Genomic DNA, 25,884 nt, shown 5'->3' on the forward strand with positions numbered 1-25,884 from the left:
CTTATAGGGCAACTTTGATCAGAAAATTCCAAGGTCCTCTATAAACTTTTACTTCTTTAAGTACAAATAAATATCTTTAGAAGGACATGCATATTTAAATAAGTTTATTTGTGCAGGGATTCCCCCCCCCCCCAGTGAACAAAAAAAATATGGCTGGATTTATATGTAACACTTTACAATATAGACATCTAATGTGCCAGCTTAATTTTTCTTGACACTATTTAGTAAATATTCTTTGAGTAAGTGATTAGATACAGAGTCATTAATGTTTTTTGAAATTATGACCAAGCACTAGTTTCTTCTACTAATTTTGTGTACTTGAACATTTTCAGAAATATATGTGGTGCATTTGATGGAAAATTTGTTTTTATTAATTATTAACTGCTCCTGATTGTCACCTAGAGGAGGAAGCATTTTGATTAAGTAAGCAGGATTAATTCACCAATTGAAAAGCCATAGTTATTTAAGACATATTTTATGATTTAATTGCAGGCAATCTGGTAGTTGGTTGTTTTCACACATTACCGCCAATCTAGTTTCACTAGATTGACCAATTCTAGACTTTATTACACTATTTCATACACTTGTGAAATAGAAAACAGTAAATATTCACCTATGTTTATTTTCTTTTCTTTATGTTTGCACTGACTACATTTCTCATTACCCTTTGCAGTCAAAAGTGAGGACTGAATTAGAAGCCAAGTGGGCAGAAGAGTCCCTTTCAACTCTGACGTTAAAATCTTCCCTTCTAACCTTCGTTTCCTTTCCTTCATATCTAGATACAGTTAATTCTGAGGAATGTCTGGACTACAAGATGAAAGGAAACTAGTTTTCTGGATGACTTCGTGTAGTAGAACATCTCAACCGAACTGCCTTGAGTATGACACAGCAAGAAATTGATCTCTGTTGTCGGAAAGCAGTGAGATTTGGGAGTTGTCTGCTACGGCAGTTAGCCTACCCTAACTAATATTCTTTTAAATGTGGCATAGAATCAATACACATTCCCATACACATTCTACAAGTTTCAGGGGGGCACACAGAGCACATTACCGGTGTTGAACAGTAGGTCGTGAAAATGTGTAACCAATGAGCCATGTGGTTCTTTGATCACCATGTCCAATTAAGCCACATGGTTATGCGATTTTCTGGTTTGAGTCAGCCTTTTATCTGGTGCAGATGCAACCAGGAACAGTTCCGTGTAATAAAAACTGATCATTTCAGTAAGTGGCTTCCCTGGAGGAATAAGGAGACTATGCAAATATCCATAAGAGTTATAGAGGATTTCATGGTACAGCTTCATTTTTTTTCCCCTTCTGAGAAGCATTTCTTATCCTTCAACCATGTCTGGATTGTTTGCTTCCCATTCTATATTCCTGTCATTGTTCATATACCTAAACTGACTTCCTACCTCACTAGCAGGTAATTTCTAGCACTTGGTCCAGATTGGCTTCTCTTATGGACTATATATCCTAGATAACAAGGATTATTTTGATCTGCCTCATTTTATCCCTACCATTCCATTCTGGTGTGTTAGGCATATATTCACACATATGTGTTGGTGAGTGGATATGAATAATATGAAGGATAATGGTATTTTGATAATCAAGAATAAGCACGAGGGTCTATAAAGAAGACTCAGTGGTTAAAAATATTTGCTGCTCTTGCAGAGAACCCGGGTTCAGTTCCCAGCACCCAGGTGGGGGCTTACAAGCGTCTGTAACTCCAGTTACAGTGGATCTGATACCTTCTTCTGGCCTCTTTGGGCACCAGACATGCACATAATACAAATACATGCTTATGTAAGCAAACACTCAGACACATAAAATAAATAGAATAAATCTATTTTTAAAAAAGAATGAGCACTAATCTTAGAATCATTTAGGAACCAATCCTTAGATCACTTAAATGAAACAGGCTGCATTTTGATTTCCTGCTAAAAATAAGAAACTCAAGGAAGTTCATTGACTTTACCTTTATCAACAGCTAAAATACAAACCAGAATTTAAAACAAAGGCAGGGTCAATTTTCAGGTTTTGATTTACTAGATGCTGTGAGTTTTTAAAAGTTAGAGCTCAACTAATTAGGGACTCCAGTCATTTCATGAAAACATTCGAGCACAACAATATGAATAGAAGTTAAAGCCAATTGCCTTTGTTATGGCCCAGTATTGATCTTAATGCTTTATTTTGAATTGTATATTTACTTGCTCAATGGGTAGATCTGGTGGGAATAAGATATAATATATTCTTGCTCTCAAGGATATTATAAAAATGAATGATAATAAAAAATAAGCAAAAAGATATCTAGTGGGTATAAAGTTACAGGAAAATAATTTAGAGAGGTAATGTGATAGAAATTATCTGGTCCAGAAAGATCCCACAGTTATAAAAGGTCTCAAGAGAAGAGTTTTCCTACAACATGTCAGCTAAAGCTTGAATGACAAGAAGTCATGAGCCGTAGTGGTGGTGTAGGCCTGTATTCTCAGCACTCTGGGAGGCAGAGGCAGGAAGATCTCTGTGAGTTTGAGGCCATCCTGGTTTACAAAGTGAGTCCAGGAACCTGACCAAACAATAGCTAAAGATTTATCTGGTGTAGAGATGAGAGAAGGTAGCATATCAGGAAATGAGATGTTGTGCATGGTAGGAACAGAATATTGAGTGTAGGAGTAGTGGGGAGGACTCAGAGAGGGATGGTGCCGAGAAACAGGGGGTGGTGCCTCAGGTTTGTTTGTTTCTAGAGCCTAGATTCAATCCTGAGTAGTGGAGCACCACAGGGAAGAATTTAAGAAAAGCAAACAAATAAACTATTGTATGTTTTAGGGAGACCATTTTGCTATGTGGGGCAATTGCCTAACTTGAGCCCCATATGGATTCCTGAGTCTTTGAGTTTTCATGTTCTCTGAGTCTGACTTATCTCAACTCTTAGAGTACAATTGTTGGCTCCTTGTTGAATTGTTAGTAGGCTCCATAAAGAAAGAGCTTTTAAGTCAATGATTTGTTTTTTGTACCCAGCTCTATGCAAGGTGAGCAGCAGCTAATTGACTTCAATTAAAGAAGCACACTTGAATCTGCTTTACCTTGGTTACAGACCTTGGCTATGTGAAAGTATGTGAAAGAATACATTTGAATTTATAGTGTATGTGTGAGAAGGTACTATTCCAGAAGCTTCTTGCTTCCCAACTTGTATTTCTTGAGGACAGGACTTGTATTTCCCAACTTGTATTTCTTGAGGACAGGAGTTGTATTCCCAACTTGTATTTCTTGTCGGCTATCAAAACATTGGCAAGCAGGTCCCAGCGTCCTATCCCCCCACCCTCCATCAGTGGCTCTCTAAATGCTACATGTGCTTGTAAGGCCTAGTTAGAGAGAGAGATCACTGAGTGGCTTGAGAGAGGAAATGCGTCTGTAAGTTATGGAGACAGTGGTCCTGAAGCAATGTCCTTTCTTCCAGAAGAAGCAGGTCCTAGACCTCCAAACAAACTTATGTTTTGGGACTTGAACAGATGCCCTCTCACTCAAGGCATTGTTCCTGAATAGTTTCCATCATGTCCCAGATAAGAAATAAAATGCTAAGATCCAGGCTGTTGGATGAGAGCTGGGTGGTGATTACACCACATAGTGAATTAACATGAAGAAGAAACAGCCACTCGATCACTGATATCCACGTTCTTCTCTTTACCTCATTACATGGCCTGGTTACATTTCCAAGCCTTCCTTGTGGTGGAGTCTTGCTTGAAGGTGAAACCCAACTGTTTTGTTCTTCTTCCATGTGCATAGGTCTTTGTTGCATGTTGGGGAGGAGGTAGGACTGAGGTTAAACTAGAAGGTAAAGTACATTTCTGAGTAAGGATACTGAATTTTCTGAGTGGTGTTCACAATCTCACCGGAGACTGCTGTAAGTGACTGCGTTCAGACATGAGTCCTGACTAATAAAAATGCAGAATAGTGGAAGTGGTAGGGAAGGCAAATAGTGACTTCATGACTGGAAAACCTAGCCCAGGGGCATGCTAATGAGATCACATTCATATTCCTAAGCATTGGTGCACTCATCGCCAATGTTTCCTCCTCAGTCTGTCTCCTGTCTTCTTGATGTCTTGAGGATTTCACTCCAAAGCTTGTATGTCATAACTTTAATTTCCCAATATACAGTATTGAAAAAGTAGGACTAGGAGGAAGGTGTTTAGAACAGGAGCAAGATCCCTCATGGACAAATGAATGCATTACTTACAAGAATGAGTTAGTTATTATAAGAGTTTGGTCCCTCTCTTCTCTTCCAAATATGTTGGCTTGTTTGCCTGCTGCTCACCATGAACTGAAGTAGTACAAGTTCGTCACCAGAAACCAAACAGGTGCCAATACCATTCATTTAGATGTGCTGGCCTCCAGAACTGTGAGCCAAAATTACCATTTTTCTTATGAATTATACAGTCTTGAGCGTTCTAGAATAGAAATACAAAGGGGGCTAAGGGAGTCCCTCAGAAGACAGCATAGGAGCACAACACACAACCTAGCTTTCCTGGTTCTCCATGCTGTTTTTTTTTCCTCCTCTCCTGCTACAGGCTTGGCAATTACTGACACCACTGTCGTGGGCTGGTATCTGGCACAGTAGCTCCTTATGTCACCTTTGAAAGGATACTCAAGTTGCAGGTTTAAGCACAGAATTGCCTTCAAAGCCAGGCAGGTAGCTTAACCGTGGTTCAGAACTGGCATAGAATAAGAAGAAATGGTGGGGACCTAGAAACTGTGTGCATTCTAAGCAAATGAAAGCTTTGAAAGTCCGTTTAAAAATAAATCATTGTAGGGTTGGGTTGAAGAGCCACTTGAATAGCTCAGCTGAAGAGCACTTGGCTAGCAGGTAGCATGCATAAGACCCTGGGTTCCATCTCTAGCACTGAAAAAGTCATTGTGCCATTTAAGCAAGACAACCCACACCAAAATGCCACCCCCAAATAAAGCCTTTTGCTATTATTCATTTCTCACGGGGATGTAAGAAAAGGGCAAAAACTGTAAGCCATGTCTGAAAATTCTGTTCTTTCCTCTTCTGTGCCTAACACAGTCTGAATAACAAAAACAATAATTAGTATGTTTTTATGCTGAGTGATTTCTTAACGTAAGAAAGCAGTCCAAATCATATAGCTCAGTGAATTACTACCAAAAGAACACATCCTAGCATTGACCTGCCAAGTCATAACCTAAAATATTATTGCCACCTTGGAAGACTCTTCTTCCTCACCAAAGGAAATTACTATTTTTATTTTTAACAACACAGATTCAGTTTATAAAAATAAAATCATATATCATGTACTCTTTTTGTGTCTGGCTTATTTTACCCAATACAGCAGTGTATCTGGGAAATTCACCCCAGATGTTGTTGGGTGTAGCAGTGGATTGTGGCATGGTGTGAAAATGCCAGGATTTATGTATCTGTCCTACTGTTAATTAACATTTGGCTGTTTCTAATTTTAGACTGTAATGGATTGTCTTTTAGCCCCAATAGGCAGAACAACAAAAAGACTTGGTGTCTGAGATGGGAAATTGTCAATGTGCCTACAGCTGCCCCTGCAAGAGTGTTTACACACTGATAGAATAGGGAGTTATGAAAAGAGGCATCAGCAGCAGCTGCTACCAAATTTGTCTAGACCAGAAATCCTCACATTTCCAGAGCAGGACCCTTTGGCTTCTCAGTTCTTAGAAACCTGGTTTGGAAGGCTCATAACTTTTTTGTATCTTCCTAGGACATAGTCGCATGCTTAATTTCTTCCTAAGCAAGTTAAGACATTCAAAAGAGGACTAGTTTGTGAGAAGTTGGGATTCCACTGAAATCACACTTAAACATTAGCAGGTTGACTTTCAGCTAAATGTCACACTTTCTCAATTGATATTTTCATATACTTACCATAGTCTGACATAGTTTTCTGATCTATCTGTGAAATGCACTGCTGTCCCCGGCAAGCCCTAGAATGGATGTTCCTGATCAGATGGACATGGTAGGAGCTTCAATGGGGTCACACTGAGGAAGACTTAGATTAGGCTGCTGTGACTATGGTTAGTTTATTCTTATAGATGAACTCCCTCCACATCACTGAAAAATGAGACAGTTTTTCTTGCCTTTTGTTTCCCTGCTTTCATTTAATGGTATGCTCCCCAAAGGGAAAGGGAAACAGGAGAATGAAGTTCCAGGCTAAAAATATGCAGGGTAAAAACACAGTACTGAGTTTAGCATCTTGTAACTCACAGGCAGCAAAGGTAATTTAACAAGTTTAAAGAAGAAAGCCAGAGAAAGTCTGTATAGCATTAAAGATTCCATTTTCTTTGTGAATCACATCATCTCCCAATCAATCATTTCAAATAGAGGCAAATAAAAATGCTTCCTCATTTTGTTTTATGCTTTGGGGGAATCTCTTTCGTATATTCTGCATAAACAGACTGAAATACACATTCATCTATTTGATTCCCTTGCTGCTAGTTTTGTAGCTGACCAACCATTTGTCATTGGGTGAACAAATGAGGGGAAAAAAAGGTTTTATCTCCATCCAATATTTTTTCTTCTCCAAATTGACTGCTTAACTTTTCAGCTGGTCTTATCACTTGCTTTCATCCGTTCTCCTGGTGTTGGATTTCTGCGAGAATACGGCATGTGAATACATGCTGTCATTTCAAATAAATCTAAAAGAAACTGCAAAGTTTCTAGAATTTCCTTATCTGAAGAAGCTAAAATAAGTACATTTAATTTACCTCCATCAGGAGCTCAATGAAGATTAGCACTATTGTGGCTGAAATAATTTCTTGCTAAATAACATGCCAAGGTTGAAGTTTTCTTGGGGCTCTTATTAAAGCAGATATCTTAATTGTTTTATGTCTACTCCATGATACAATGTGTCAGACGACCATGACTATATGATGACTAGGCTCCAAATTTTTTTTTAAAGCTGTAATATTTGTGTCTTTTATTTTTGAGATTATAATATAATTTCAACATCTATTTCTCTCTTCCTTTTCCTCCCTCCAAAACATCAATTTCATGGCATACGTGTATGCATATATCTATACAACTATAACTACAACTATATATATATATATATATATATATATGTATGTATGTATGTATAATACTGACTCCTTGAGTCAGGAATTATATCTAAAGACTTATAGCAGTGGTGCACAATCAGTATATTTGGGGTTAAGGAAGTGAAGTTTTCTCTTTGGCATTCATGTTCATAGAATCAGTGCCATCCAAACATGAACTATCTACTTTTGCCTCTCTGTTCACAAGTGGGTTTGCTCTTAAGATGAGTAAATTGTTCTTTCTCTTTCTGGGCAAAACATTGTTTTTGTTTGTTTCTTTCTTTCTTTTGCTTTCCCCTCAGATCCTTATGAAATCGAAGTGTTAGTTACTTGGTTCTAGAACCAAAGAAAACCTCATAGTTTCTCCTTCTGCTGAAATCCTTTTCCATTGGTGAACTGATGCCTCTATTTCTACCATTCCAGGCTTGCTATAGAATCAGGACAATTACATTAAAATGTGAGGACCCTTGGAAATTCTTAAATCATCAGGTGACCTTTACTTTAGCATGAAGGAAAGGTTAAAATAAGGCATGGTATGCTGGAACATCTGGATTGGTGAGGCCACAGGCCAGAGAGAGAAGGAAAGAGAGACAGCCTGAATGACAGAAAGCTCCAAAATAAAATTTAAAAAAGTTCATGTTGTTCAACAACAGACATCCACTCCATTCTAAATGTCTTCATTTGTATGTGCTTGTCTTTGGTCTCCTGCTTGATCTAGCTACTCACTCTGTAATTGCTCTTATCAAGCAGAAGCTTTGGCATGTAAATGACTCCAATACTGAGGGGCAACTAAGAGGCAAAGAGAGTTCCCAGTCTTTCTTGAAGAGCTTATGGGAACATCAGTGGAGATTGAGGTAAGGTACCAGGACAAAAGTTTTATTTTCAACCTTGCTCGTAATAGGAACTTCTTACTCAGGCTCATGGGAATAGAGTGCATAAAGGGTACTCATATCAGTTTGTTATTTTTCTCATTGCTGTGACAAAATACTTGACAGAAGCAACTTAAGGGAAGAAGAATTTTTTTTTTTTCAGCTCACTGCTTAAGAGAATACAGTCCATCGTGCTGGGAGCTCCAGTTTGGGTTGTTTCATGATGCCAACCAGAAAAAAGGGAGAGCTCAGGCTAGAACCAAAGCTGAGTGATAATACTCAAAGTCCACCAACAGCCTACTCACTTTCTACAGTGATTTTCTACCTCATTAACCTCCCCAAACAATGGTACCAGTTGGAGACCATCTATTCAAACCCATGAGGCTACTTGGAACATTTTGACATTTAAACCATAACATCATATATGCATAAGCATGCATAAACCTATGGGTGCATGTGCACATGCCCATGTGCATACATGCTCTCTCTCTCCCCCCACATGTTCTTCCAGAAATACTCAGCAAAGCAAGCAACAAAACTTAAGTTCTGGTCTTGCTTACTGTCTGTTGGCCTTAGGTTGAGAAATGAATGATGGAAGATAATGAATCTGTGCCTTCTGGAACAGGAAAAGCGGAATCCTGATATCTGTCATTGAGATTACCCAGTATAGTGGCCAGGATTGTGGCAGATTCTGCCAGCAATACTGCCAATGTTTTTAAGAAATTATTTAGTCACTCTACATCGGTTTTTTTTTTTTTGACCTGCAAAATGGAGATAATACTTGTATTTAATGCATTTTTTTTCTGTGAGAATTGATTGAGATAGCAATACAAAGTACTTAAATCAATGTCTTATATACAATAGGGAATAAATATTTCCTCAATATTGTTGTATTATATTATTACCACAAGGAAACTGGCATTGCATGGTGACTTTAGATTTAGTGGGAAAATTGAGAACTTGACTTCTTAAAGTTAGCCTTGCAGGCTCATCTGCAGCTATCTCTTAGTGCATGAGAAAGAGAAACAAAACCAACAACTAAATGCTGCAGAACAAAACAAATGATGAAATCTGGGGTGAGAGGCAGAGGGGATTGACTCCCTGTAATGAAATAAAGGCATTACTACAGAACTGCTCCTAGACAGATAGTCAAGTTACACATTGTATTTTTGGTTGTTGTTGTTGTTTTTAATAGTACTATTTCTTGGCTTTGGGTGGAAATATAGATAGAGCTTCTGTTGTGCCCGAATCAAGATAATCCAAAAGACCACCACCAGGAGTTGAGGATCTTTTTATTACAATTTACAAGGTGCAGCTTGGGCTCACACTCCCCACCACCGAAGCCGTGAGAACCTCGTGCTCAGGTTAGTTGGGTGATTTAAAGATTCTGGTCCCTCCCAGCATGCCCAAGGCAGGGGCGATTCCTGCCTGGCAAGCATGTATTGGTCAAAACGCTGCATTTTGAATTGATTGGCTGTAGGAAGGTCCCTAAACAATTAATGATCTGCTGTCCCTCCCTAGGGGGATGGGCCAGTTTCCTAGCAACTGTATCTCTAGTGGGTGGGGAAAGAATGCAGTAAGGTTAGTTCTTCCCCTCAGGGCATTACTAGACTTCTCCACCCAGCTAGCCCAGGCCTTAAACATTAAAAATTATAGCCACCGATTTTTAATCTTTTGGTCTCTCACTTCCTTTTGGATTTGAATGAAGCATAAAAGCAAAGCATATTGATTTTTTTCAGCACTTCACAGTCTTTGCCACCTTCTTGCCTTTGTTCTCTGTACCTCTGCTCTGACATAAGAAAACAAAATGGTGGCACTTCCTTAGGGAGAGCAGAAACTGAGTATCTTAGGTGTGGGGCCCTATATAGTGACATAGGCTACTGCCAAAACTCTACTTAGCTAATCTGATGGAAACCAAATTACAGCCTTGGGAGATGTGATGTGCTTCATTACATCTCTTATTTTTCTGTTAAAGACTGAACCTAGGGCATTGCACATGCTAGATACTCTTCCATTGAACTGCACGCCCAGCCCACTTTCTATCTCTTTACCATGTGGTATTACTGCTTTAATGGATCATTAGGCCTGGTAGAGACTGGAGCAGCTGTGGGGCAAGGCAGCTCCAGGCTGTGGCAGGCTGAGTCTTTAATTTTGCACACATGTTCACATATGTACAGGAATGCAGCAGGTGGGCAGCAAGCAAGTTGAGCAGCAATCTACTGACAAGTAGCAGTACTCTGAGTAAATCACATTGATCTGGGCAGCAAGTTTACCTTCAGGGAACAGGGACTTAGGCAAACAGGAAGAAAAGACATTCACCTAACTTTTTCCTGAAATGCCAGGAAACATAAAATGGGTTGGTGGTGAATACAAAATAAGCTTATAGCTATATTCCAAAAATGATTTGACTTGTTTTGGAGTCATCAAGAATAAGGCAAAGGAAGTTCAGTGGCCTACATCTAGATTTCTCAAGGGAACTGAGAGAGAAAGAGCACAGATTGTTGGACAGCTGTAATCCCCAAGTCACTGGTTATAGATCATTTGAGTGGGTATTGCTGGAACTTATGAGAAGGGCTCTGGAAAATTGATTTTGAGCTAATTACTGGCACAACTTATCATGCAAATGATAACCCCAGCAGATGCATTGGCCGTTTGACATGCCAGCTTGTGGTCCTGGTCACTGAAGGTGCTGTATATCAGATTCAGACTCTTCTACCCTCATTCCATAAGACGGAAATTTGAACCAAGTAATAAGGAGACACTAAGATCCCAATGGAGTGCAAAGCCACAAAATACGGAGGCTGGCTCCATCATAAACCTGGCAGCCAATACCATTGATGCTCTGACTACACCCCTTTCACTAGTAGGTACATCTCTCTTTTAGCTGCACCTCTCTTTTAGCTTCTTTGAGTGTGAGCTGCTAACATCTATAGCTCCCCCTTTTTTAGAGAGGTGGACTTAGTGAAGTGTACATACCGCCAACATTCTTGAATCCAAGGGAGATTAAAGATCCCTCTTTCACCTTCTCTGATATATGGGGTGTTCCACCAAGTTCAATTGAACTCTTTTTGTCTTTCACTCTGTCCGTTAATGCTCTTCTCCATCTTTCAGTAGTGTTGTCATTGGTCTTTATCACCCTTGGGACTAGTGCTTCTGGCCTGTGAATCCATATCTTAGGTTCAACAGGTATTCCATTCTGGTGTCACAGACAGCACCCTACCCCAAACTGAGCAGTACTTATGTCAGAACTTCACATCAGATTTGCATACTTTTAGACACCCCCATCCTCTCATCTCATCATGCTTCCCCCTTGGTCCTTCTGTCAAGGTGAAAGGCAAGTTCAAAGAATACAGGGCACTCTCTTTCCCTTGACATCTGGTTTGATTCTGGACAGCTAAATAATGTCTTTGCCATGAACAACAAAAGCTAATTCACTGTGATTTTTAAACACCAAGTGCAAATATTTTTCCTTTTCAGCTTGGGGTCACTGGAAGGGAAAAAACAGGGCTGAGAGAAAGATTAACCTTTTAAAACCTATTATGATTTCCCAGAGAAAATAAAACAATGGCAGCATTTCCTTTCATTTGTGAGAGCCCTTTTATGAGTGAGCATTGTTTGAGGCAAGACTAGAATTCTGTAGAAGAGTTTGAACTACCATTCTTTTCCTCAGTTTTTCTCGCAAAAGCTCACCCTGATTGCTTTCAATAACCCACAACTCCACCCTCTCTGCTTCTTCTATCACTGACTTTCCCTCTCACTTTTCTCCAACCCTTGCCTTTCTTCCTTCATGCAGGGGTCAGACACTCTGTTAATGGTGGGATACAGTGCAATTAGCAGTAGTTTAAGCAACAGCTCTGTCGTTCATTGATGTCACTGACTGACAATGAGAAAGCTGAAGATCCAATCTGGGTCACTTATACAAGGTTTACGCCAGATTTGGGCTTTTGCTGTTATTTTAAATGTTTTTCCTTTTATTTTTAAGATTAATATAATTGTGTCATTTCCCTCTTCTTTTCCTCCCTCCTAACCCTCCCATTTACTCCTCATTATTCCCTTTCAGATTTATGGGCTCTTCTCTGTAATTAGTTGTTATCACATGTGTATGTATATATACATACATATTATGAGCTATAACATGCTCAGTCTGTATAATGTTACTTGTATGTGTGTTTTCAGGGCTGACTGTTTAGTACTGGATAACCTCTTGGTGTGCTTTTCCCTAGGAAAGACTTCTTGTTTTGAGACAGAGTCTCACTATGTAATTCTGGCTGGCCAGAAATTTAATACATAGACAAAATTGTCATCAAATTCATAGAAATTCCTGTCTCAGCATCCACAGTGTCCCGATTACAAGTGTGCATCATCATCACCATCACACTAGGTCTGATTTGGGCAGTTTTTGTGCATCCCAGAATCTCAGCACCATCCAGTTTCTTACTGCACACAAGTAAGGTGATGAAGCTCACCGCTCAGCAAGCTGTGGTCATGCAAAGTTTTGATGACTGTCTGAAAAGAAATCAGTCTTTTCACCTCAGCAGTTGTTCTTCAGACACTTGAAACTGCTTCTTCCGTTGTTTGTTTGTTTGTTTTTTCCATTTATTTTTATCTTAGCTCATAGATTTATTTGCTGGGCTCAGGCGAGAGGTGAAGAAGGTACTAGGACAACATATTGGAGAAAGGCTGTGAAAGTCCCTGGACTCCCTTTATGCCAAGAGAAAGTTTGACCGTAGTCCAGGACTGTTGATGTTTGTGAAATGGCTTCATGAGTCTTTTCTTGTCCTATTACTGTTATCTGTATTCAATTGTTGAGCATGTTGATACAGGTGGTGGTGGTGGTGATGGTGGGGTGTGTGTGTGTGTGTGTGTGTGTGTGTGCGAGCACACGCGCGCGTGTGTGTGTGTGTGAGAGAGAGAGAGAGACAGAGACAGAGACAGAGAGAGAGTGAGAGAGAGAAAGAGAGGATTAGAAAATCATCTGCAACCTGCAAATAGCAAACTCTAATCCTATCACCCCATGTCACTCTTGTCTCTTGGATAGGTTTGCAAATATTTGCAGACTTGTTGCTCAGCCCTCACAGCAAGTAAAATTTTCACAGCCAAGAAAACCAAGGCCATCCTGATGAGAAAAATGGGAGGACTCTGGGGCAAGCTGTGGAGTGATGGGATGGAATGAATTCCTTCTTGTGATTGGGCAGCAGGCATAGGGGCTAGGTTCCTGTGGTGCCCTTGCTTTTAGTGTTTGTTCAGTTTCCTGTCTCTAGCAGTGTACTAATGGTTTCCATAGCCACAGGGCACCTGGCAGAGCTTCTTAAATGGGTCAGGCTTGAGGTTCTGCATTTCTAGCAAGCTCCCAGGTGATGCTGATGCTAAGGATACCTTAGCCAACTGCACTTGGAATTCCAATGCTGTAAAGAAGTACCGCTGTGTTCTGAGCTGTGCAGAGCTAGGAATAGAGTAGTGCTAAGCCCCTCCTTTGGAGACAGGGTGTGTCTGAGGCTGTCCCACTCCTGAATTGCCATTCAAGTGAACTCCAAAGGGATAAGCAGCTGGCCCAGCACTTGGGTGAGACCATCTCCCCCTCCAGGGGGTGTCCCGGAGGCAGTGCAGAGGTTGTGTGAAAATCTGCCATCCTCCTTGCTGAAGGTTGCCCCTTCTCGCCATCCCAACCCCCCTGCCCTGTGTGCTGACTTAAGCAGATCAGCTTTCAGTTCTCCGGCATTCCGAGAAGCTTTGCATAAAAGAAAAGGCCCTTCCTTAAGAAGCAGAGCGGGAATCCAAGCATGGCTCTTGCCTGCTGCATGCACAAGAATGAAGGTATTTGGGGTTTGCAGCATTTCCTGGCAAGACAAAGAGGGAGGGGGGCAGGGGGAGCTGGGCTCCTGGAGAGGGACTTGCCCTTCTGTCTGTAGCTGCTTCCTATTCTTGGGTGAAACAGCGCTGTGTTTCCTGAAAAAAAAAAAAAAAAAAAGTGAGCCCTTTCCCAGGGACAGAAGTGAGGAAGGAAAGCGCGCCTGGCTCCTCATTCAGAACTGACTTTGACATTTACAATCAGGGGCTCCTAAGTTTCCGGTTCCTTGCGCTGTTCACATGACCTAAAGTTTGTGTTCTTGATGAGAAGGTGGACTCGCTGAGACTGAAAGGGAGTTCAGTCTTTCCCCCTGCTGCTCTGTTCTACATTTAAACAGTTTGAAGGAGAAAGCAGGGATGATCTAATGAAGATTCTTCCAGGGCAGAGCCTTGGCGCAGGGTGTTGGGGAAAGAGACTGCATCTTGCATGGGGTCATCCTAGGCCTCCTCACCCCTCCATCATTTCCATGCCACCCTGGAACCCCACTCCCAACCTCTGTCTTCCATTAATTTCTCGGGATCACTCACCCATTCTGAAATTGGGTGAGGAGAGATTTATGTCCCTGAGGCTCCTTAAGCAGCCTTGAACTGAGTTCAAGTTCCCTCCCCTTTCCTTTTCCCCCTCTTCAGTGGCCTCCTGTTAAGTGTTTTCAGTCACTTTGAGTGCCGCCCACTTCTTTTGTATTGTTCTTTACTTTCTTGATTTCCTAAGATTGGCCACATATAGAACCTTCTTTGAAAAGTATTGAACCATTCCGGTTCAATATTGAATCATTCTTCCTGCATTAGGGTTAACTCTCTTATTATAAACCAAGATCCTTATTTAGGTTTCTTTTGCAGACAGACATCACAGCCCCCAGTCTATCTATTCTCTTTGCCTGGATGAAAGCACTTTGTTGTATGTTTGCTACCACTGACTGCCTCTGTGGAGACTGATGCAGTCCCACCCTTGAAGAGTGAGTCTTCCATTAGTCTAACCAATAGTGTTGTGTGCAGCTCTATTCTACTTGTATTTGCAGGTGTGATAGGGAAACACTGGTTTGCGCATCTTTATTACCAGAGAGGAGGAAGGAAGACAGCTTTTGATGGGTGGCCACTGCGGTTAGGGCAATGTGTCAAGATACTACAGCTTCCAGATTTTGTAGTGGATTTTCAAGTCCCTAGTATCATATGCATGTATTGTAACGAACCAAAAATTCATGGGCAGGCCACCTCCCAGACCAATTAAATCAGAAGTTTCCAGAAATGGGTCCAGGCATCAGTATGTTTTCTTGTTAAAACTCCACAGGTGTATAGCAATGTGCAGCCAGGGTAAAGAATCACTGGCCCGGAAAAGGCATAAGGACTTCACTAGAACCAGAGTCTTCAGTTTCCCTCCAAAACCCAAGTAAGGCCATACAGATCAGCAGATCCAGAAGACATGCTCAATGGCCAAGTAGCATTTATTCATTGAGCCAGAAGGACTAAGGGACAGAAGGGAAGCCAAAAGCAAGAATGTTCTTCAAGGTACCTGGCAGAAAGTCTCTGTCTCAAGGCCAAGTAGAAAGATGGGGAGAAGGTCCATCTGAGTGGTTTGACCCACTGTATCCTGAGGGATGCTGAGAAGTTGGGAGGAGGTTGCACGTGTGAAAACGGGTGACAAGCCAGGAAGGAATGGGGACCCACTCTGGGACAGCTAGGCAGAGGGTTCAACTTCTTGTGGCTTTCAGCATGCTATTTACTTTGGGAATTGACACCTCAGCTGACACTGGATGGCTCATTATGTAGAAAGACCAGAACCTTAAATCAAAGGTGCCTCCAACCTAGGGCTTGGCAGATAGTGCATTCAGCATAGTAAACAGCTGAAGGGAAAAACTACTGCTTTTTGTACCAACCCAAATTTTATTATACTAGGTTTCATTATAAAAATGTTAGAGGTTTGGGGCGTGTGTTTATTACAGAAACAATGTAGTTACAGTGATCTTCAACATCTTTCAAACTGGAGTCTCAAAGGGAGTTTTATTTACTAGATTTAAAGCTGTGGAACAATTGTTTTGTATGATTGCCTTATAAGCACAGGGATAATTCAAGGAAAAACAACTTTCTGTTTTCTTTCCTCCTCAACCCCTGATGAATTTTTCCAATCTGAAGAATGAAATAGCCACCTAGCAACAATACTAGATCTTGAAGCTGATAGACTATATTTGGGCAAAGCTTGAAAGGTATAAAAATATACACCAGGGAAAGTGGGGAATGTGACTCAAGTTCCAGACTTCTGTTGCTTCTGGCTTGTGAGGGTGTTTTAGTGATTTGGACAGGTGTGTGATACCCACTCAGGATGGTCAAGTAAATGCACAAGGTCTAAGTAAGACACTTGTGCAAGCCGTAGCCAATTGTCAGGGGCCCCAGCAACTACTGTCATTATCTATAGCAAGATAGTCATTCATATTTTCCATACCAAAGCTTTTAAATCAGCACCAATGTTAGCTCAGGACCCCTAGTTTATTCCTGAGAACTCTGCACTCAGAGGCTGATTGCTACCATCTTGCGGCAAAGACCATTTTGTCAATTTTATTGGCGTTTCCGATTCTTCAGTTAATTTATCTGATTTTTGTATTCATTATTGGGATTTTTTTTTAACTGTAAAAATGTTTCTTAGGGGCTGGAGAGATGGCTCAGAGGTTAAGAGCCTGAATACTCTTCCGGAGGACCCGCGTTCAAACCTCAGCAACCACAATAGCAGCTCACAGCTGTCTAACTCCATTTCCAGGAGACCTGACACCCTCAAATAGATACACATGCAGGCAAAACACCAATGTACATAAAGTAGAAATAAATTATTAAAAAATTTTCTTAAAGTGGATGGTTAGCTTTTAGAAAATAAGCATGAAGTTGGACATCCTGGTGTATGTCTCTAATCCTAGCAGACAGGAGGCTGAGGCAGAAGGATCATGAGTTCAAGTCCAGCATGGGCTTTAAACCATATTTAGGGTCAGCCAGAGTTACAGAGTGAGGTGCTGTCAATAGATAGGTAGATAGATAGATAGATAGATAGATAGATAGATAGATAGATAGATAGATATAAAAAAACTACCAATGTATCTTAGAGTGCAGCTTTGGAAACTTCTACTGTTTGCGTCATGTTGCTTATTACAGCTTCTGTCCTTTGTAGATTTGCAGTGATGCTATAGTATAAGGGAAATTGGACTTTGGTATGTAACAGATCTGGGTCTGAATCCTTACAACTATTTACTAGTTGTAGGTGTAGGGCAACTTACAGGCCAACCATTTCCTTAATTCTCAGATGGCCATCTTAATATTTGTCTTGTGTATCCTTCAAAGAAAATTAAATGAGAGAATGCAGTAAAGGACTCTAAGATGATGTACCTGTAGATGCTCAGCTCATAGTAGATACAGATAATAAGAATAGTGAAAATAACCCATCATTGGCCCAAGCAAGCAAGACCTTTTTGTCTGGAAAGCTGCTCTCCATTTGCATATCTTAGGCAGAGGGCCAGGACATTGGGTATCCTTTCTGCATCAACCCAGTTGGCCTAATGTTCATCAGAGGCACTGGCAGATGGGACATGAAAATACCATCAGTATGCTTAGGGGAGGGAACGAAGCCAAATGTTACACTGGATTGGGCATGCCCAGATGAACCAGAAAACAAAACAAAACCAAACAAAACAAAAAACTAGGTACAAGCATTCATCATTGAGAAATCCGTGCCCCCCAACCACCCATGACTGCTACTTGATAGAATATTTGAGGTTCGGAATTCCAGTCTTTGCTTCTTTCTTAGCTCCATAATGAGTTGTGTTCTCTTTCTGTAGCATTTAGGGTGTGCACCATGGTCAGCACCTCAAAGGGTGTGATCATTTGGGGAGCAAAACTTTATGAAGTAGCAACATTTCTTTCCTGGGCATTGGACTTCAATCTGGGCATTTGGCATGGCTATGGTATGCTTCTGCACTCGAGGACTTCAAAGCCAGGAACATCCTGACCCATGAGCAGTGGAAAGGTAGTGTCCTGCAGTCCATCTTCAGGGTAGAGAGACCATCTGTCCCTTATGAGGTATCATGATAAGTCAAGTGACACTGATGGAGGAGGGAACTTCCGAACTGACAATATTAGCATAAATAAGTTATGGCAGATCAAGTTTTGGGTGGGGTTTAATGGGCCAATGTGTATGATGAGTTGTTGTATTTGACTTTTGCCTGTTTGCTTTCAGTTGTTCCTAGCCTTCTCTCTGCACTCGTGGGAGGCTTGATTGTAGAGAACATAGTAAGATTTAGGGGGCAGTGTAACACTCTGGGAAGCTAAAGACAGCTCTAATCTGCTGGCCACACTTTCTTTGTACTATGCAGTCTTCTTTGCATAAAGATAAACAGAAGAATTTCTTGTCTATAGGCAAGGCATAATGTGCTTATATCCTCTGTAGCTCATTCAATGCCTCTGCACACTCTGGCTTTCTCTCTTCTGGGTTCTCAGAGGAAATACCAAGAGGGCTCACTCCTCAGAAGGATCTTATTCTGGTAGTTTTGCTAGTGAGCCTAACTATTATATCTAATGTGTGACTAGAGCCACAGGCTCCCAAAATTGCAGGTAACCGATGCAGAAGGGAGTCAGATTCTCGTTCCCCAGTAGCCAGATGCTGAAAGTTGGACTCCAAGCAGGGCAAAGCTACATGTGTTGCCTCAGCTTTGGACCCATGCCCCCCAGGAATGTTATCTTTGCTCCTTTCTTGCCTTCCTGCTACCACAGAACTTGGAGAAAGTCTTGCTATATTCCTCAAAACTTAGTAAATCCTTCATCTCACCACCTTGCCTCTGTGTTGTGTTTGCCATGGATGGAATCTGACCATTAGCAACTCTGATGCCCCTATTCCTCTATTTAAGTTCTCCCCCGCCCCTCTGGAAACCTTTAGAACTGAGTTAAAGTTGGATGATTAATTTTGAAATAAAGAAGTGCTTGAAAATAGGCCAGGGGTACACATCAGTAGCAGCAAAGCCCTCAGCTTGAATGGTTGAAGAATTCTGCACCACAACTAATACCACTTTGTGGCACCTATTCTGAAAATCAAGGGTGATTACAGGGGCCGTGGGTTTCCAGTGCTTCCCATGCCTATCACAGAAAGCAAGCAAAATGACCACCAGGGAAAATGAAGATAATTGTGTATTGAGTGTTTATTTCCTGGGCAATATGTTTGTTTGCAGTGTCTCTTGCTTAAGCTTTTATTTTACATTTTTTAGTACCTCCTTTCTGAGTTTTTAGTTGTTTCCTTTCTATTTTCTTTTTTTTTTTTTACACGAAAGACATTGTGGGTAGGAAGAAGAGATTTTATTTTGAAGAACAATGATCACATTAACAAGGTGACAGCAGATAAGCTAAAAGTCACTCCATTTTCTGCCTGGGAAAAATGTTCTCTGCTGCCAAATTGCCTTCTGCCTCTCTTTGTCTATTCTGCTTTTATAGGAGGGTGGCAGTCCCAGCCACTGATGGTCTCGGAAGAAATATCTGGTAGATAAGGTACAGCCTTGATTCATATGAGAAAGGAAGGGTTTGAATTCAATAATAAAAAATAAAATAAAATAAAACAACAACAAAACCCCACTGACTTTTCTGTTGTACAACATTCTTGTGGCTGCAGCTCTCTGTAGGTCAATGGCCTTTCTTCCCGTGGTCCAACATATCACGCAGAAAATAGCTATGAAATCAGAAGCTTGATAAAGAGTAATTCACTGTAATTTGATAGACTTCTATGCCTACATAATGTCCTTTGGGTACAGAATTTGCCCTACATCTTCCTTTATATGTGGGGCAAAGTTGAGGAACCCAACACATCCTGCACTGTATGAAAGAATAGCAGAATCAAACTGGTGTATAATTAAGTTTCCAAGAATATCTGCTTACAAAAACAAAGTAGAAAAAAAAATCTCTCCAAATTTCAAATCATTAGGGAAAGAAAAAAGTCAATATAGAATAGAGGAGATGAAAGGAAAAGAAACCTCCTGAGAGATATGATGAGATATGAACCGGTATGTATATGTATATGTATATGTATATGTATATGTATATGTATACATTCATGTGTAAGACTTTGTTAGGCAGGAAATATCATCTTATGGTTATGACCTCTAAGCATTGTCTTCTTCCAAACTTTACAGAATTGTGGAGATAGAGTGAAGTAATGGAAATGAAACACACAGCACAGTGCCTAGAACATGGTTGGGATGGTTGGCTTTTATAAAATTAGAAGGTGCCATTAGAAGCATATGAGCAAAACCTTCAGAGTCTTTCATGGAGAGATGTTATCATCATCATGGTTAAACAAAACTTTCTTTTTCTCTGATTTTCTTGCCTCTAATCTTATCCTATTCTTTTCTGTGTCTGGTTCTCATGTCTTATATCTTGCTATACTTTGGTTATTATCATGCCTACCTCTGGCAAAATGAAAGCAGACCTAACCACATATCAGAAGGTTTTTTTTTTTTTAAACTCCATTCTATTTCTCAATGCAACATTTCGTACATTGGCTTGCGATTTCATTTGTGGATGTATGTTTGGCTAAAGGTACAGTAGATAGCAAGCCAATAGCTTGTGGTATCATTTCTCCTGGGTGTTTGTTGTCCACAACTTATTTTTTTTTCCAGATAGGGTTTCTCTGTGTCACCTTGGCTGTCCTGGACTTGCTTCTGTATAGTCCACAATGTATTTTAACAACTTCAAAACGTATTGGCTCCAGTTATCACTTTTTCTTTTAATCTGCACATTCTCTAGTGATCTACCTCTCTAGTCACCAAGGAGAGGTGTTTGGGGAAACAATGAAACTTGTTTTTATAAGTTTGTCAGCTAAGATCGGAGGCTGTGCTGGCTAGTTTTTATGTCAACTTGACTCAAGCTAGGGTCACCTGAGAAGAAGGGATCTTAATTGAGAAATCGATTCCATAGGATTGACCTATAGGCAAGCATGTAGGGCAGTTTTAAAATTAGGGATTGATATGGGAAGGCCCAGCATACTATGGTTGAGACCATCCCTGGGCTGGTAATTCTGGGTGCTATTATAAGAAAGCATGCTGAGTACACCATGGTAAGCAAGGCAATTAGCAGCTCCCCTCCATGGCCTCTGTATCACTTCCTGCCGCCGGGTTCCTGCCTTTAGTCCCCTGCCTGACTTCCCTAGATTATGGACTACACATTGTAAAATGAAATGAACCCCTTCCTCCTCAGGTTGCTTTTGGTCATGGTGTTTTATCACAGTGCTTGAAACTCTACTTAAGATAGAAGCTAAGCTTTGTTTTGTTTTTCCACCATAAGTGATTATTCACTGTGGTCCAGGATTGTTCACTGATGTTGGGAGCTAAAAGTTTTGGGGCCCAATGATTGGGGACAACTAGAATGTTAGTATTAAAAGTAATTTAGTGGCCATCTATTATGTAATCAGCAGGATTATTCTTATTGCTGTCATAGGTGACCTTCATCACAGCCCCTCTAATGCAGGTACAATCACTATTATCGTTACATTGATCAGGCTAAGATGGTACAGAGCCAGAATGTAGACTCACCCTCATCCTTGCTTTTCACACACTGCCAGTAGAGATCTGAAAATGACAGCTCCAAACTAAATGTTGGGGTAGCGTCACACAAGTGAAAATACTCAATACAAATAAAAAGTTCAAGGATGTGCTATCCCTATGAAGAACAACTGAAGCAGAGAAGAACTTAGATCTAATTTGTAAGAATTAAAAACTGAGCCAGAGAAATGACCTCTACTAAATGTGAGACAGTGAGAAAAGGCAAGAGGTTGGGTAAGGCCTGTTTGTTACATTCTTCTTCAATTTCTTTCCTGACTCCAGATCTTTCCTGCTAGCAAACTTGACTAAATGTAACTGATATATTTGTTGCACAGCACTGTTTATCAATGACCTATTGTTCAAATATTTATTTCCTAGGAGAAGATTGTAAATGTCCTGTGGGATCATAAAAGGTGATAGATTAACAAGTGCTGGAGGTTGTGGCAGGTCAAGAAGTTATCATGCAAAGTTTCTGACACTGTTGCTTGGACAGGGTGGCAGGTCAGCATAAAGAGATGGTGTTTTCAGTGATAAGAAAGAAGACAGTTTCTCTCATTTTTTTTTTTTTTTAAACTTCAGCACTACTATGGTGAAGATGCTGGGAGGGATTACAATGTCTCTGAGCAAAAATAAAAAAAGATGGTATGATTACATCTGTTCTTGCAACTACAAAAAAAAAAAAACCAAAAACCAAAAACAAACAAACAAAAAAACAAAACTGTATATCCCTTCTACAATCAGTCACCTTTATACCACCATCTGCCTCCCCAAATTTCACAGGGACCTCCTGTTTCTGAGTAGTCATAAAGCTGCCCTGGGCTAATAGCATCCCTTGTTGCTTGCTGGAGAAACTCTTGGAATCAACCTTTTTATCCCCTTAAAGTCTTTTTTTTTGCCTCTCAGAATAATAATGCATGCATCATGGAAGCTCTTTGCATCAGCTATATTTTTCAGTCATACAAAGTTGCTTATATTTCCCAAACACAGCATTCCCTCTTCAACACTTTCCTATCCTTATAATTTGTTGCCACTCCAGAATGCTTTAAGACACAGTCTATCTAGCTAGCTCCTAGACAGTATGGAAGCAAGTTCAGGGCTTGAACTAAGAATGGCTGTAAATACTGTTAGAGTCAGACTTTTGAAAATTCAGGAAGTCTCTTGGCAAAATGCCTTCTTTCGGAGAAACACAGAATACCCGTTTACTTCCAGGTGTTTGGGGGTACAAATCAAGTCTTTTCTCTGATTTTCTTTTTTGCACTCCTTATAAAACTATGCCAGAGTTAACTGAAGGACCCCCCCCCTTTATTTTTTTACCATTATCCGAAAAAGAAAAATAAACTAAATTAACTAATTCCTGTAGTATCATAAATGCCAAATGAAAATTGCCTTCGATGTATAGATGAAAATACCGCCTGCATAATTATTTGTGTGTTTGTTTAACTAAAGGGCACTTAAGTAGAGACAAATGAAATCATTCAAAGTTCAAATGCTTCCATATTTGGTAAAATAAGGAAGCCCAAGCACCCACAAGTCAAGATAGCTGAGTAGTCAACTAATATATTACCCACCAGTCTTTTCTTCAAGAAGAAATAGCTTTTTGCTGAAACTGATGGAAGCACCAAATGCTGAACATTTTTCCTCTTAAATAAAGTTGGTAATTAATGTCATGATTAAGAGAGTGCAGACTTGGGAGTTGCTTTCTCTTTGTTGAAATTCTAACACGTATCTAAGGCTGAGAACCACGGCTTGAGGTATTTAGTTGTAGCCATTATTTCTTCCTTTCTGAGATAATTCAATTTGGCCCTAATTTAGTTTATAATTATTCCCTCCTTCCTTTCAAGCATATCCATCTATAAGTTTCTAAAGTGTGTGGGAAGGGGAGGGTAGACATCTCTTTCTCTCTCTCCCACCTGTGTTTTTGACTACCTTGTCTCTTTAAGAAGACAGCTATGGCTATGACTGTTGAATACAAAGCTGATATCCAATTATAGATAGATAGATAGATAGATAGATAGATAGATAGATAGATAGATAGATAGATAGATAGAATACAGCTATGGCTATGACTATTGAATACAAAGCTGACATCCAATTCTAGATAGATAGATAGATAGATAGATAGATAGATAGATAGATAGATAGATAGATAAAACTGTACTCTTTCTTGTTCCACAACATTGCATTTGTAATTCTTCTCTGGGCAATGGTTTGGCATTTGTAGACTTTACACATGTCATCTGTTCTGTTCCTTTCATTCCCCAATTATTTCCTGACGGTAGTTCTGGCCCCCTCACCTTGCTGATTTTTTACCTTAAACTGTGTAATTCAATGTCAGTCTGACAAGACTAGGATCAGAGCAGAGAGGTCAAATTCTGGAACTGTGTCTGAACTCATACCTTCATGGGTCATATTGGGGGGAGGTGAAGATTCTGAGCTATGAAAAAAGATAGTCTTCAGAAGATTTGTTTTATAAGGCATTTCTTTATCATTGCAGTGTTCAAACCAATAATTGCAACATTAGTAACTTTAAACATATGACCAGGCATTTATTTTTGAAAAATTGTATCAGTTAGCCTTTTCCACATAACCAAGCACCCTAATGCTTAATAAGTAGTTAGTGAAAATGAAGATATGACTGCCTTAAGATATGGCTGAGGTTCTCTTTCCTATTATAGGTATGAGGGAAAATACAGCCAGAGGCATATGGAAGGGACCAGAGCAGAGAGAGAAAGTAGTGGACTAAACAGGACCAGTAGACTGAACCAGGCCATGAGCAGAGAGAGAGAGGAAAAAAAGAGAGAGGAGCGAAGGCCAAGAAGACCATGCGAAAGCCAAGGGAACCGAGACAGGAGCCAAGAGAAGAGAAGAGCCAAGAGATTCCATGGCCAAAATGGCCTTGTTATATAGGAAAGAGATGCTGGGGGAAGGGAAGGGAAGCTCCAAGGCCAGAAAGGTTTGGGGTAGGGAGTGGGGGAAGGTGAGAAGTGCTCAAAGGAGCCATAGGTACTGAGTGAGCCAAGAGGCTAAGCAAACACTTTGGTATGTTAATAGGCATCACAATTAGCCATTTGTCCTGACTTTCTTTGGGACCTGACAGAAAGATTTTCTGCCTAGGGGTGGCTTGGCTCAATTATGCTCTGTAGGACATGCCTACGCAACTGGAGTTGGTTAGACTAAGGTATGAGACCTAGGGTGGACTCCTGCATATGTCTGGTGGCTAGCAGGCTGTGAACCCAGACAAGTGGCAGCAGTACCGCCTGTGGCTGGCGTGGGAATGGGGATGCTGAGCCGTAAGTGTCTCATCATCCAGCAGGCTTATCTTGACTCCCCTTAGTAGAGATGCAGCAAGTGTGGTTAACAATTATAATTAGCAGAAATTCTAAGGCTTGTGTGGTCCAGGCTCAGAATGTATGCAACATTATTTCTATTGCACTCTATTGGTCAAATGAAGTCATAAGCTTCATTTGCTCCGAAATAGACTCCACTTGTTCATAGGATGAGCTAAAAAGCACTGTTGCTGTTTCTGAAATCACCATAATAACAAAGTAACTTGTCTGAAAATTTTTATGCATGTAAATCAATATAACTCCCAAGTTCTTCCAATAATAACGAATCTCCTGCTTGCATTCAAACTGGAAAGATGTGGAAATTTCTCATGGCCATGACAATGGACTACTGCCCATGAAATTTCCATGGGTCATAGCATAATGGACAGCCTTCCAAAAAGATGGAGTAAAGAAAAAAAGAATAGAGCCTGAGTTGTTGATGTTCTCTTCGGGAAGTTGTCTCCTGTGCCAATGGGTTCAAGGTTCTTTCCCACTTTTTCTTTCAACAGATTTAAGGTGTCTGGTTTTATGTTGAGGTCTTTGATCCACTTGGACTTTAGTTTTGTGCAAGGTGATAAGTATGGATCTATTTGCGTTTTTCTACATAAGGACATCAAGTTAGACCAGCACCATTTGTTGAAGATGCTGTCTTTTTTCCATTGTATGTTTGTGGCTTCATTGTAAAATGTCAGGTGTCTGTAGGTGTGTGGATTTATTTCTGGAGAACTCCCCCTTTCAATGGACTAGGGGAAGGGGATAGGAAGGAAGAGGGAAGAAGGTTGGGACAGAGAAGAGATGACGGAGGGGGCTACAATCAGGATATAAAATGAATAAATTGTAAAGAATTAAAAAAATAAAAGGTTTGGGTACCCTTGGGCAAATTTCTTAATCTCCCTGAGCATCAATTTTTCTCAACCATAAAACAGGAATGATAACCATAAAACAGGAATGAGATTATGGTGTTATGTCCAGAACCTAATAAAAGGCATCTCATGTTAGCAATGTCATTCCATGCTAGTTTTTTTCCTTGCCTCCTTACATTTGTAAATCCATGTAGAGTGGGCATGGTAACTGTCCTTTGCTTAGAATCAAAGCAGCAATACCTCTGCCAGATCCCAGCTTGTTTTTTTTACCCATGTGTTACATATCTTTGAGAGATAACTTTGATAAGATATTTTCAACTTGGAATTTTGGCAGTGTTTGCAAACATAACTTACAGTTA

The 25,884-nt window shown here is 40.4% G+C and overlaps 1 protein-coding gene across 2 annotated transcripts in view; it reads left to right on the forward strand.

Annotated features, from left to right (window-relative positions):
- The window catches only part of Nhs (NHS actin remodeling regulator), a 358,921-nt gene that overhangs the window by 248,435 nt on the left and 84,602 nt on the right, over window positions 1-25,884 (forward strand). The gene's annotated exons all lie outside the window — the stretch shown is intronic.

Source organism: Meriones unguiculatus, chromosome X, assembly GCF_030254825.1.
Source record: "Meriones unguiculatus strain TT.TT164.6M chromosome X, Bangor_MerUng_6.1, whole genome shotgun sequence".
NCBI lineage: Eukaryota > Metazoa > Chordata > Mammalia > Rodentia > Muridae > Meriones > Meriones unguiculatus.